Source organism: Myxocyprinus asiaticus, chromosome 3 (genome assembly GCF_019703515.2).
Source record: "Myxocyprinus asiaticus isolate MX2 ecotype Aquarium Trade chromosome 3, UBuf_Myxa_2, whole genome shotgun sequence".
NCBI classification, from domain to species: Eukaryota; Metazoa; Chordata; class Actinopteri; order Cypriniformes; family Catostomidae; genus Myxocyprinus; species Myxocyprinus asiaticus.
Genome location: NC_059346.1, coordinates 27,970,778 through 27,981,928, shown reverse-complemented (window position 1 = coordinate 27,981,928; position 11,151 = coordinate 27,970,778). Strand labels below are relative to the sequence as shown.

General features: G+C 38.0%; 1 long non-coding RNA gene across 1 annotated transcript; it reads right to left on the bottom strand.

Annotated features, from left to right (window-relative positions):
• Positions 1-328: 328 nt before the first annotated feature.
• LOC127417590 (uncharacterized) lies at positions 329-9,984 on the bottom strand. Its single transcript, XR_007893298.1, has 4 exons — positions 9,846-9,984; positions 9,436-9,570; positions 1,240-1,393; positions 329-467 (listed from the first exon to the last, which is right to left on the bottom strand). It is a non-coding gene; the product is annotated as an uncharacterized LOC127417590 (long non-coding RNA).
• Positions 9,985-11,151: the final 1,167 nt, after the last annotated feature.

Genomic DNA, 11,151 nt, shown 5'->3' with positions numbered 1-11,151 from the left:
TTTCTGAATGGCTCTCACGGACTCTTTATTGGTCTTATCTGAAAGTGACAGAATCAATTAAGGATCTTAATGGAAAAACACATGCAAAACACTTGTCTGTCTATCACGGCAAATGTACAACACTAAATATAAATATAGGTTTTATGCTTTCAAATGTATTGTATTTTTATTTGTTGAGCCCTTACTGACTGTGTTTTGTAGATTTAACTTTGTTAATGTCACACAGTATCTTTAAATTACACATACTGTAGTACTACAAGCATTTAAGACACTAACATGCCTAACTAAGGATACAAACTTTTGGCAGGATGTCCATACCTTTAATGATGTTGTTGTAAGCTTTGCCCCAGCTGTTGCAGTGGTTGAATGTGAGGATGCCAATAGGTTCTTTGTTGGTCTGTAAGGAGGAGTTCCATATCTTCTCCAGCTGCATGTAGATCTGATCTACAGTCAGTGGTGTGTCGTCACTGTTGTATACATCCAGCACAAAGAACTACAAGTTAAATAAATAAGACACAAAAGTGCTTATTAATATACTCAACCTCAATATTGGTTGATACTAACAGACCATGAACTCATGTGAGTGAGCTCTACAGTTCTGAAAGCAGAGGAACAATCATCTAATATATATATATATATATAATATTATATTATATTTACAAATATATACAAAAATTCATTTTTAAAAATAAAAAAATAATGCAAAATATAGTTTCATGAATGTTAAGGAACATTTATGACTAGTAAACTATTTTAATACACCCGTCATTGGCAAAAGGTTAAAAAAAAAACATTTTTCACCCAATTTGGAATGCCCAATTCCCAGTGCGCTTTTTTTAAGTCCTCGTGGTGGCGTAGTGATTTGCCTCAATCCGGGTGGCGGAGAATGAATCAACCCCATCAAGGAGGAGACCATCAAGCCACGCATCTTATCACATGGCATGTTGAGCGCGTTGCCATGGAGACATAACGCGTGTGGAGGCTTCACGCCATCCACCGCGGCATCCGTGCTCAACTCACCACGCGCTCCACCAAGAACGAACCACATTATAGCGACCACGAGGAGGTTACCCCATGTGACTCTACCCTCCCTAGCAACCGGGCCAATTTGGTTGCTTAGGAAACCTGGCTGGAGTCACTCAGCATGCCCTGGGCTTCGAACTCCAGGGGTGGCAGCCAGCGTCTTTTACCACTGAGCTACCCAGGCCCCCGGTATGCAAGTATGCAACTGGGACTGACCTGGAAGTTGTGCACTAAGGGGGGCCTTTTGTCCAGGGCATAGTTTACCACAGTGTCCCTCTTTGTTCCAGGGATCCGACAGGATGATAGCACTTGATAGTACTTGTTCATACATAGTGGCTTCCCACCTAGATACTCCACTGGCAAAGTTTCACTAATTAAAAGGGACAAACATGATGACTGATGCTTTGATTTCAAAAGTCTTAAAATACATGTAAACTGCAATATAACAATATTGTACTATACACTATGTGGCCAAAAGTTTGTGGACACCATACAATATGTGCTTGATGAACATTTAATTTCAAAACAATACGCATCAATTCCCCTTTTCTGCAATAACAGCTTCCACTCTTCTGTGAAGGCTTTCTACCATACTGTATTTAGTATCATGGCTGCGGGGATTTGCTCCCATTCAGACACAAGATCATCAGTGAGGTCAGGCACTGATGATGGGTGATGGGGCCTGGCTCACAGTTGGCGTTCCAATTCAGGTTCAGGTCTGGGATTTGTGCAGGCCAGTCAAGTTCTTCCACACCAGATACAGTAAACCACTTTATGGACCTCGCTGTTGCCACAAAGTTGAAAGCATACAATGCCTTAGAATGCCATTGTATGGAGCAGCATTATACTTTTTCTTCACTGGAATTAATGGAGCAACCAAACTTAATTTTGGCCATATAGTGATTGTTCTACTGTATGTTCATGAATATAGTCGACCATAATAGTCATGATTATCTAGAGGATATACAGAAAACCAAATAACTATGAGAGACTGCTATTGTCGTATTGTGCTCCTTGAAACAACCATACCATCTTTTTCCAGAGCAGCCTGTATTTCACCTGAGGTTACCTGTGGGTTTTTCTTTGTATCCCGAACAATTCTTCTGGCAGTTGTGGCTGAAATCTTTCTTGGTCTACCTGACCTTGGCTTGGTATCAAGAGATCCCCAAATTTTCCACTTCTTAATAAGTGATTGAACAGTACTGACTGGCATTTTCAAGGCTTTGGATATCTTTTTATATCCTTTTCTATCTTTATAAAGTTCCATTACCTTGTTACACAGGTCTTTTGACAGTTCTTTTCTGCTCCCCATGGCTCAGTATCTAGCCTGGTCAGTGTATCCACGTGAGAGCTAACTATTTATACACAGACACTAATTGCAATTTAAAAAGCCACGGGTGTGGGAAATAAACCTTTAATTGCCATTTAAACCTGTGTGTGTCACCTTGTGTGTCTGTAACAAGGCCAAACATTCAAGGGTATGTAAACTTTTGATCAGGGCCATTTGGGTGATTTCTGTTACCGTTATGATTTAAAAAGGAGCCAAACAACTATGTGATAATAAATGGCTTCATATGATCACTATCCTTAAATAAAAGACAGTTTTTTTGCATGATCAGTCATATTTTCAAAATCAATGCCAAAATTTCACAATTTCTGCCAGGGTATGCAAACTTTTGAGCACAACTGTATACAGTACATTTATTTATTTATATTTTTATTTCCACATTTATTTTATTTCCATATGTATTAATTTCCACATTTATGTATTTATACATTTCTTTGTACACATGGTAATGAGGGGGCATGTTTTCTACTTCAGGCATAGCAATCAATCTCAGAGTGCTCCAAAGTGAAACTTGAAGGCCACAGTGACATCTTGTGGTTGAGTCAAATAGGTCAAGTAGGGAATGAATGATCTCTACTGAATTAATGACTTAGAGCAGGGCTACTCAACTTTGGAAAGCTCAAGGGTCGCAAAGCTGGATACATGTAGCCTCGAGGGCCACAATTTTTTTATAGTAGTTCTTATATGTATGTAGTACTGTATGTATGTATACACTATATTGCCAAAAGTATTCGCTCACCCATCCAAATAATTGAATTCAGGTGTTCTAATCACTTCCATGGTAACAGGTGTATAAAATGAAGCACCTAGGCATGCAGACTGCTTCTACAAACATTTGTGAAAGAATGGGCCGCTCTCAGGAGCTCAGTGAATTCCAGCGTGGTACTGTGATAGGATGCCACCTGTGCAACAAGTCCAGTCGTGAAATTTCCTCACTACTAAATATTCCACAGTCAACTGTCAGTGGTATTATAACAAAGTGGAAGTGATTGGGAATGACAGCAACTCAGCCACGAAGTGGTAGGCCACGTAAAATGACAGAGCAGGGTCAGCGTATTCTGAGGCGCATGGTGCGCAGAGGTCACCAACTTTCTGCAGAGTCAATCGCTACAGACCTCCAAAGTTCATGTGGCCTTCAGATTAGCTCAAGAACAGTGCGTAGAGAGCTTCATGGAATGGGTTTCCATGGCCGAGCAGCTGCATCCAAGCCATACATCACCAAGTGCAATGCAAAGCGTCGGGTGCAGTGGTGTAAAGCACGCCACCACTGGACTCTAGAGCAGTGGAGACGCATTCTCTGGAGTGACGAGTCACGCTTCTCCATCTGGCAATCTGATGGACGAGTTTGGGTTTGGTGGTTGCCAGGAGAACGGTACTTGTCTGACTGCATTTTGCCAACTGTGAAGTTTGGTGGAGGGGGGATTATGCTGTGGGGTTGTTTTTCAGGAGCTGGGCTTGGCCCCTTAGTTCTAGTGAAAGGAACTCTGAATGCTTCAGCATACCAAGAGATTTTGGACAATTCCATGCTCCCAACTTTGTGGGAACAGTTTGGGGATGGCCCCTTCCTGTTCCAACATGACTGCGCACCAGTGCACAAAGCAAGGTCCATAAAGACATGGATGAGCGAGTTTGGTGTGGAAGAACTTGACTGGCCTGCACAGAGTCCTGACCTCAACCAGATAGAGCACCTTTGGGATGAATTAGAGCGAAGACTGCGAGCCAGGCCTTCTCATCCAACATCAGTGTCTGACCTCACAAATGCGCTTCTGGAAGAATGGTCAAAAATTCCCATAAACACACTCCTAAACCTTGTGGAAAGCCTTCCCAGAAGAGTTGAAGCTGTTATAGCTGCAAAGGGTGGGCCGACGTCATATTAAACCCTATGGATTAAGAATGGGATGTCACTTAAATTCATATGCGTCTAAAGGCAGATGAGCGAATACTTTTGGCAATATAGTGTATGTATATATGTATTAATTATATAATGTAATCTTATATCATACAAGCTTTTATAAAAGCCTAGAAATTCAGGGTGTAACAGTTCAATTTTCTCATGGTTTGGTATTAATTTTCAAAGAGACACTTTTTTCATTGCAATAAAGAAAACAGATATGATCAGTTCAGTTGTCACTGTCAAAGACACTGTTAATATAAACAGCTGAAGTCAGAAGTTTACATACACTTAGATTGAAGTAATTAAAACTCATTTTTTAACTTCTCCACAGATTTAATATTAGCAAACTATAGTTTTGGCAAGTCTTTTAGTACATCTACTTTGTGCATGACATAAGTAATTTTTCCAACAATTGTTTACAGACAGATTGTTTCACTTTATTTGACTATATCACAATTCCAGTGGGTAAGAAGTTTACATACACTAAGTTAATGTTGCCTTTAAGCAGCTTGGAAAATTCCAGAAAATTATGTCAAGCCTTTAGGCAATTAGCTTCTGATAGGCTAACTGGAGTCATTTGGAGGTGTACCTGTGCATGTATTTTAAGGCCTACTTTCAAACTCAGTGCCTCTTTGCTTGATATCATGGGAAAGAAATCAGCCAAGACCTGAGAAAAAAAAACTGTGGACCTCCACAAGTCTGATTCATCCTTGGGAGCAATTTCCAAATGCATAAAGGTACCACATTCATCTGTATAAACAATAGTACGCAAGTATAAACGCCATGGGACCACGCAGCAATCATACCGCTCAGGAAGGAAACGTATTCTGTATCCTAGAAATGAACGTAGTTTGGTGCGAAAAGTGCAAATCAATCCCAGACCAACAGCAAAGGACCTTGTGAAGATGCTGGAGGAAACAGGTAGACAAGTATCTATATCCACAGTAAAACGAGTCCTATATTGACATAACCTGAAAGGCTGCTCAGCTAGGAAGAAGCCACTGCTCCAAAATCAGAATAAAAAAGCCAGACTACAGTTTGCAAGTGCACATGGGGAGAAAAATCTTACTTTTTGGAGAAATGTCCTCTGGTCTGATGAAATAAAATTGTTTGGCCATAATTACCATCGTTATGTTTGGAAGAAAAAGGGTGAGGGCTTGCAAGCCGAAAAACTCCATCCCAACAGTAAAGCATGGGGGTGGCAGCATCATGTTGTGGGGGTGCTTTGTTGCAGGAGGGACTGGTGCACTTCACAAAATACTGTAGATGGCTTCATGAGGAAGGAAAATGATGTGGATATATTGAAGCAATATCTCAAGACATCAGCCAGGAATTTAAAGCTCTGTCGCAAATGGGTTTTCCAAATGGACAATGACCCCAAGCATACCTCCAAAGTTGTGGCAAAATGGCTTAAGGACAACAAAGTCAAGGTACTGGAGTAGCCATCACAATCTTTGACCTCAATCTGATAGAAAATTTGTGGGCAGAACTGAAAAAGCATGTGCAAGTAAGGAGGCCCACAAACCTGACTCAGTTACACCAGTTCTGTCTGGAGGAATGGGCCAAAATTCCAGCAACTTATTGTGAGAAGCTTGTGGAAGGCTACCCAAAAAGTTTGACCCAAGTTAAACAATTTAAAGGCAATGCTATCAAATACTAACAAAGTGTATGTAAACTTCTGACCCACTGGGAATGTGATGAAAGAAATAAAAGCTTAAATAAATCATTCTCGCTACTACTATTCTGACATTTCACATTCTTAAAATAAAGTAGTGATCCTAACTGACCCAAGACAGGGAATGTTTTCTACGATTAAATGACAGAAATTGTGAAAAACTGAGTTTAAATGTATTTATGTGTATGTAAACTTCTGACTTCAATTGTACGTTCAAAAACAAGAAAGATATATCCATTATTAACTCTAAAACTGCTCCAGTGAGAAGTCATAAAGATTTGTTAAACATCTTTAGAGTTTTGCGGTGAAGTAACGCAGATCACTACTAAGCATTTGCATGAAGGCGTCTCAACGACATTATTGCAGGATAAACTATTAATATTTCCTGTTATCATTACAATCATTATCTCCGTTAAGCTATTCAAATGGATTTGACAGATTCGCGCTGATGAGTGATTCTAAGGTGAGACTGAGGGCGTGCATTATTGATTGACAGACCGCGTGTGTGGGCACATACTGTTTCTATGAGCGTGCGCATTGACGGACCGTCGCTCTCATGAAACATCAGCTTTGCTCAGATATATTCTTTGTTGTTTATTTCATTAGTTACATCCTTTTGCAGTTTATTTTCCTTTCTAACTGTGCTGTGCTTCAGCAATACAGAGAGCTACCGTAAATACTCTGGAAAATAGACACCTTACAATTCATGCACATTTTATAGGCTATTGATTGCTTTTGATGATGAAATCATAACACGTGCAGTAACACAGTTGCCAGAGGCCCACCTGTTGAATAGGGCTGACTTAGATGTTGCACTTGAAAAAAATCTTTATTTGTCACTTTGGTGGACTGAGTTGTAAATTTTTCGTCATGGTCTACATCCAGGGATGTAGCACCCATTATGATGGCATAAACATGACAGTGGATATATATAGTGGAATTTATTTTTACTTCTCAAGCGCAAATCTGATAAAACCAAGGAGTTCTAGGGTGAAAGTTCTATCTGTCAATCACCCGCTGCTCTGAAACAAGATTTTTTAACTTTGCCAGTTTTGTGCGACTTTAAAAGAAAATAACTCTCCGATCTGACAATTTTAAAAGTGCATATACATGCACAATAGACTACTTCACAAAAAGTCTTCAGTAAGCCTGATATTAATATGCAGTGACACAGATGAAAAGCACAAACACCTGAAGTTAATACAGGTATTCTACTACAATAGCTGATAATTCTGCTCTAAACGTCAAGCTTGTGCTTAGGTTAAATGCAAGTACAATTGTCAGAAATTATGTGCTGATTTTTTCCACTTTCTTTTTGTTCTACTTTTTTGAGACCCTTCGAAATCCGAACAAGTGTTCAAAAGAGATGCATATTATATTACACCAGTTGTAAATGGTGATGTGTCTCACCCATGCACTTGTGACTGGATCGCTCCAAAACACATATTAATACCAGGTGTACAGGGCACACACACACAGATTTAGGGAGAGACTGATGCACTGATGCAACTGATGCACTAAATGCTTCTTGTTTCTTTTTTATCTGTCAGAATGATGGGCAGCATTTGGAAACATCCATCAAAGTTTCCAAAAATGTATAAATGATGGACAATTTAAAGCAACCCTACATGTATGGCTAAGTGATGGCTAATTAAACTAACAACAATAAAATTGCTTTCATTTTTTCAAATGTGTTAATTTCCATAAAATAATTCACCACAAATTAAACTTTGACTAAATAAATGTGAACAGTGTGCAGACATTTGCTGTGCCCGAAATTACTCACTCGTTCATTTACAATCCCATATAGCCTTTGAATGCCACATAGTGTATTTTATAGGGAGTGATTTTTCAGGCTGTTCTAAAGGGAACTAACCACATTAAAGCTAAAAACTGTCTAAAATCTAAATAGGAGAGAATATAGGTTAGAAATAGGTTAATGTGTTGATCTGGCAAATAATTCCAAATAAATAGCTGTGCGTCTCTCTTTCTTTGCCCTATTGCCTCCCTCGCTGTGCTGCTGCCCTACGTACGTACTGGCCCTGAATAAATGCAAGCTTTCATCAGCTTAACATCCACTGTGTTTACATTAAATATGATTAATACTTGATCATTTCACGTGTGCTGCCTTTTGTCCATGTCAAAGTGTCTGTAATAAGATCTGTTGAAGTTGTGGTTTCGTTCAGATTGACTGTCAAGTTTTTCAGCTGAATCCTGGATGGCTGGGGTTTCTAAAAGAGTACGTACAGGTATGGTCACCCTAGGTACATACAGTTACCGTGACATGAAATGACTTAAACAGTAATGTAAGATTTTTGTCATTTCACCCACCTCTAAGTCATACATTCGATAGAGATCATTCTTTCCCCATTTGACCTATTTGTTTCAACCACAAGATGCCACTGTGGCCATCAAGCTTCACTCTGGAGCTACTTAAAGAGCACCTATTATGGTTTTTCAAATATTACCTTTCATGTAGTGTGTTATACGGCTGTTTGTGAATGTAAAAAAGTCTGCAAAGTTTCAAAAATCAAAGTGCACGAAATATGGAGTTATTGACACCCAAAAGAAAGAACCGATTCTGGATACGCCCACTACCATATCCGAGTTTCAGCTCCATCTGAAAAAATTTCTGTTTTACCTTACCAATTTGAGCCCGAGTCCGATAGTGTCTACAAAACGAATTTCAAACATTTAAGCATACGCCATCAGATCAAAAGATTTTTAAGACCATGAGAACCATTTCAGTCAAGTGTTTCAAAATTTTTACCGGTGGTGTATATATATCTACAGTTGAAGTCAGAAGTTTACATACACCTTAACCAAATACATTTAAACTCACAATTCACAATTCCTGACATTTAATTGTAGAAAACATTCCCTGTCTTAGGTCAGTTAGGATCACTACTTTATTTTAAGAATGTGAAATATCAGAATAATAGTAGAGAGAATTATTTATTTCAGCTTTTATTTATTTCATTACATTCCCAGTGGGTCAGAAGTTTACATACACTTTGTTAGTATATGGAAGCATTGCCTTTAAATTGTTTAACTTGGGTCAAACATTTTAGGTAGCCTTCCACAAGCTTCTCACAATAAGTTTTTTGGCCCATTCCTCCAGACAGAACTGGTGTAACTAAGTCAGGTTTGTAGGCCTCCTTGCTCGCACACACTTTTTAGTTCTGCCCACAAATTTTCGTTTGCTAATATTAAATTTGTGCAGTGGTTAAAAAATGAGTTTTAATGACTTCAGCCTAAGTGTATGTCAACTTCTGACCTCAACTGTATATATATATATATATATATATATATATATATATATATATATATATATATATATAATGTACACCAATCAGCCACATCATTGAAACCACCTGCCTAATATTGTGTAGGTCCCCCTCGTGCCGCCAAAACAGTGCCAACCCACATATCAGAATAGCATTCTGAAATGATATTCTTCTCACCACAATTCTACAGAGTGGTTAATTGAGTTACCGTAGACTTTGTCAGTTCGAACCAGTCTGGCCATTCTCTGTTGACCTCTCTCATCAACAAGGCATTTCCATCCACAGAACTGCCCCTCACTGTTTGTTATTTGTTTTTGGCGCCATTCAGGGTAAATTCTAGAGACTGTTGTGTGTGAAAATCCCAAGAGATCAGCAGTTACAGAAATACTCAAACCAGCCCATCTGGCACCAACAATCATGCATGGACGTTGCTTTCCTATAATGTACCCATACTGGTAAACTATCGATAGTTTATATTCTGTAAGTTTTACTGCTATATAATCATAAACAACCTGCATGCCAACATACACACAGGTCAGACTGTCAGTTAGCCTTGTTTGTGTCTGCTAAAAGATCAGATAATGTTTAAAAACTTGGCAATAGCTGTTGCTTACTCACCATCGTCCTTGCCAGAGTGCCCCACATAACTCCAAATCACAAAAACGTCCTCAAATCAGACAGGTCTGAAAGGAGGGACAGAGGTGATGCGCGATCGGAGTTCACTGGGCAAGACTTGCAAGAACGCCATCACTGCTGCGCTGCTCCACTCCACCGCTAGACGGCGTGCGAGTGTCAACAAAACAATCCACGCCCAGCCCACTGACAAATAAGGTTGTCCGAGACCATAACAATGAGAAATCTTTTAAAATCTAGTTGAAAACAATTGTTTAAAGTTCGTACAAAAGTAAGATTTGTTTCTATTTTGGTTTGACATTTAAAAAAAAAAACATTTATAGCATTTTCTACAAAATATTTGATTTAATTACTTAAAAATCTAAATTGGTGTAACCATCAAATCAAGTAAAAGGTATTAAAATACTTTATTTGCTCCTTGAATACACTTGAGACACAACTTAATCATTAATTAAAAATGCTTTCAAACTATATGTTTTGTTTTACGGTTTTAATTTATGTGAATCAATAAAACATTGTTAATCTGAAGAAAAAAATGTTTTCAAACATATATTTTAAGGTAAATATATATACATATTCTGATATTTGTATTTTTTACAAATATCATTAATTTTTGAGTCACGAATATAAATACGTTTTCTTAGGGTTACTCTATTTGACCTGAAAAAAAATAAAAAAAAATAAAATAAAATAAAAAAATGCCTTTAAATAGAAATGTCCAAAAAAATCTGATTACATTTTTTTTTTTTTTTTTTTAATCCACACACAGTCATATGAGCCTTTAACACTATAAAGCCATTTGTATCAAATATAATACCCAACGTTTGATGGCTCCTGTTTCACTCTCTGTTCAAGATGAGGAGCCAAATAACCTATGGTATGTAAGTTTCACATGTTTATGGGACCATCTAGTGGTTATTTGTTTAAAAAAAAAAAAAAAAGTGGTTTCAATGTTTCTATTGATCTATTTAAAATGGCGGCGGACTTGCGTGAAAAGTGACATCATATTGGGATAAATTACAGCTTATTTTAATGAAGTAAAGTGACAGTAATGGTTACATTATTACTGATATTTTAAAATGAGTATTTGCTGAATATAAGCAACTTGTGTTTAGTTAAAATTTTGAATATTATTTTATTGAAAACCCCCCTTTGAAATCCATGTATCAAACATGCCAAACTCTCAAACATTTGGTATCTCTGAAAAGCCCAGGTTAATACCCCTCTGATAATACCCCAAGATTTACAACTGTACCATGTATGGGCTAAGATAAATTTAAATAACAAATAT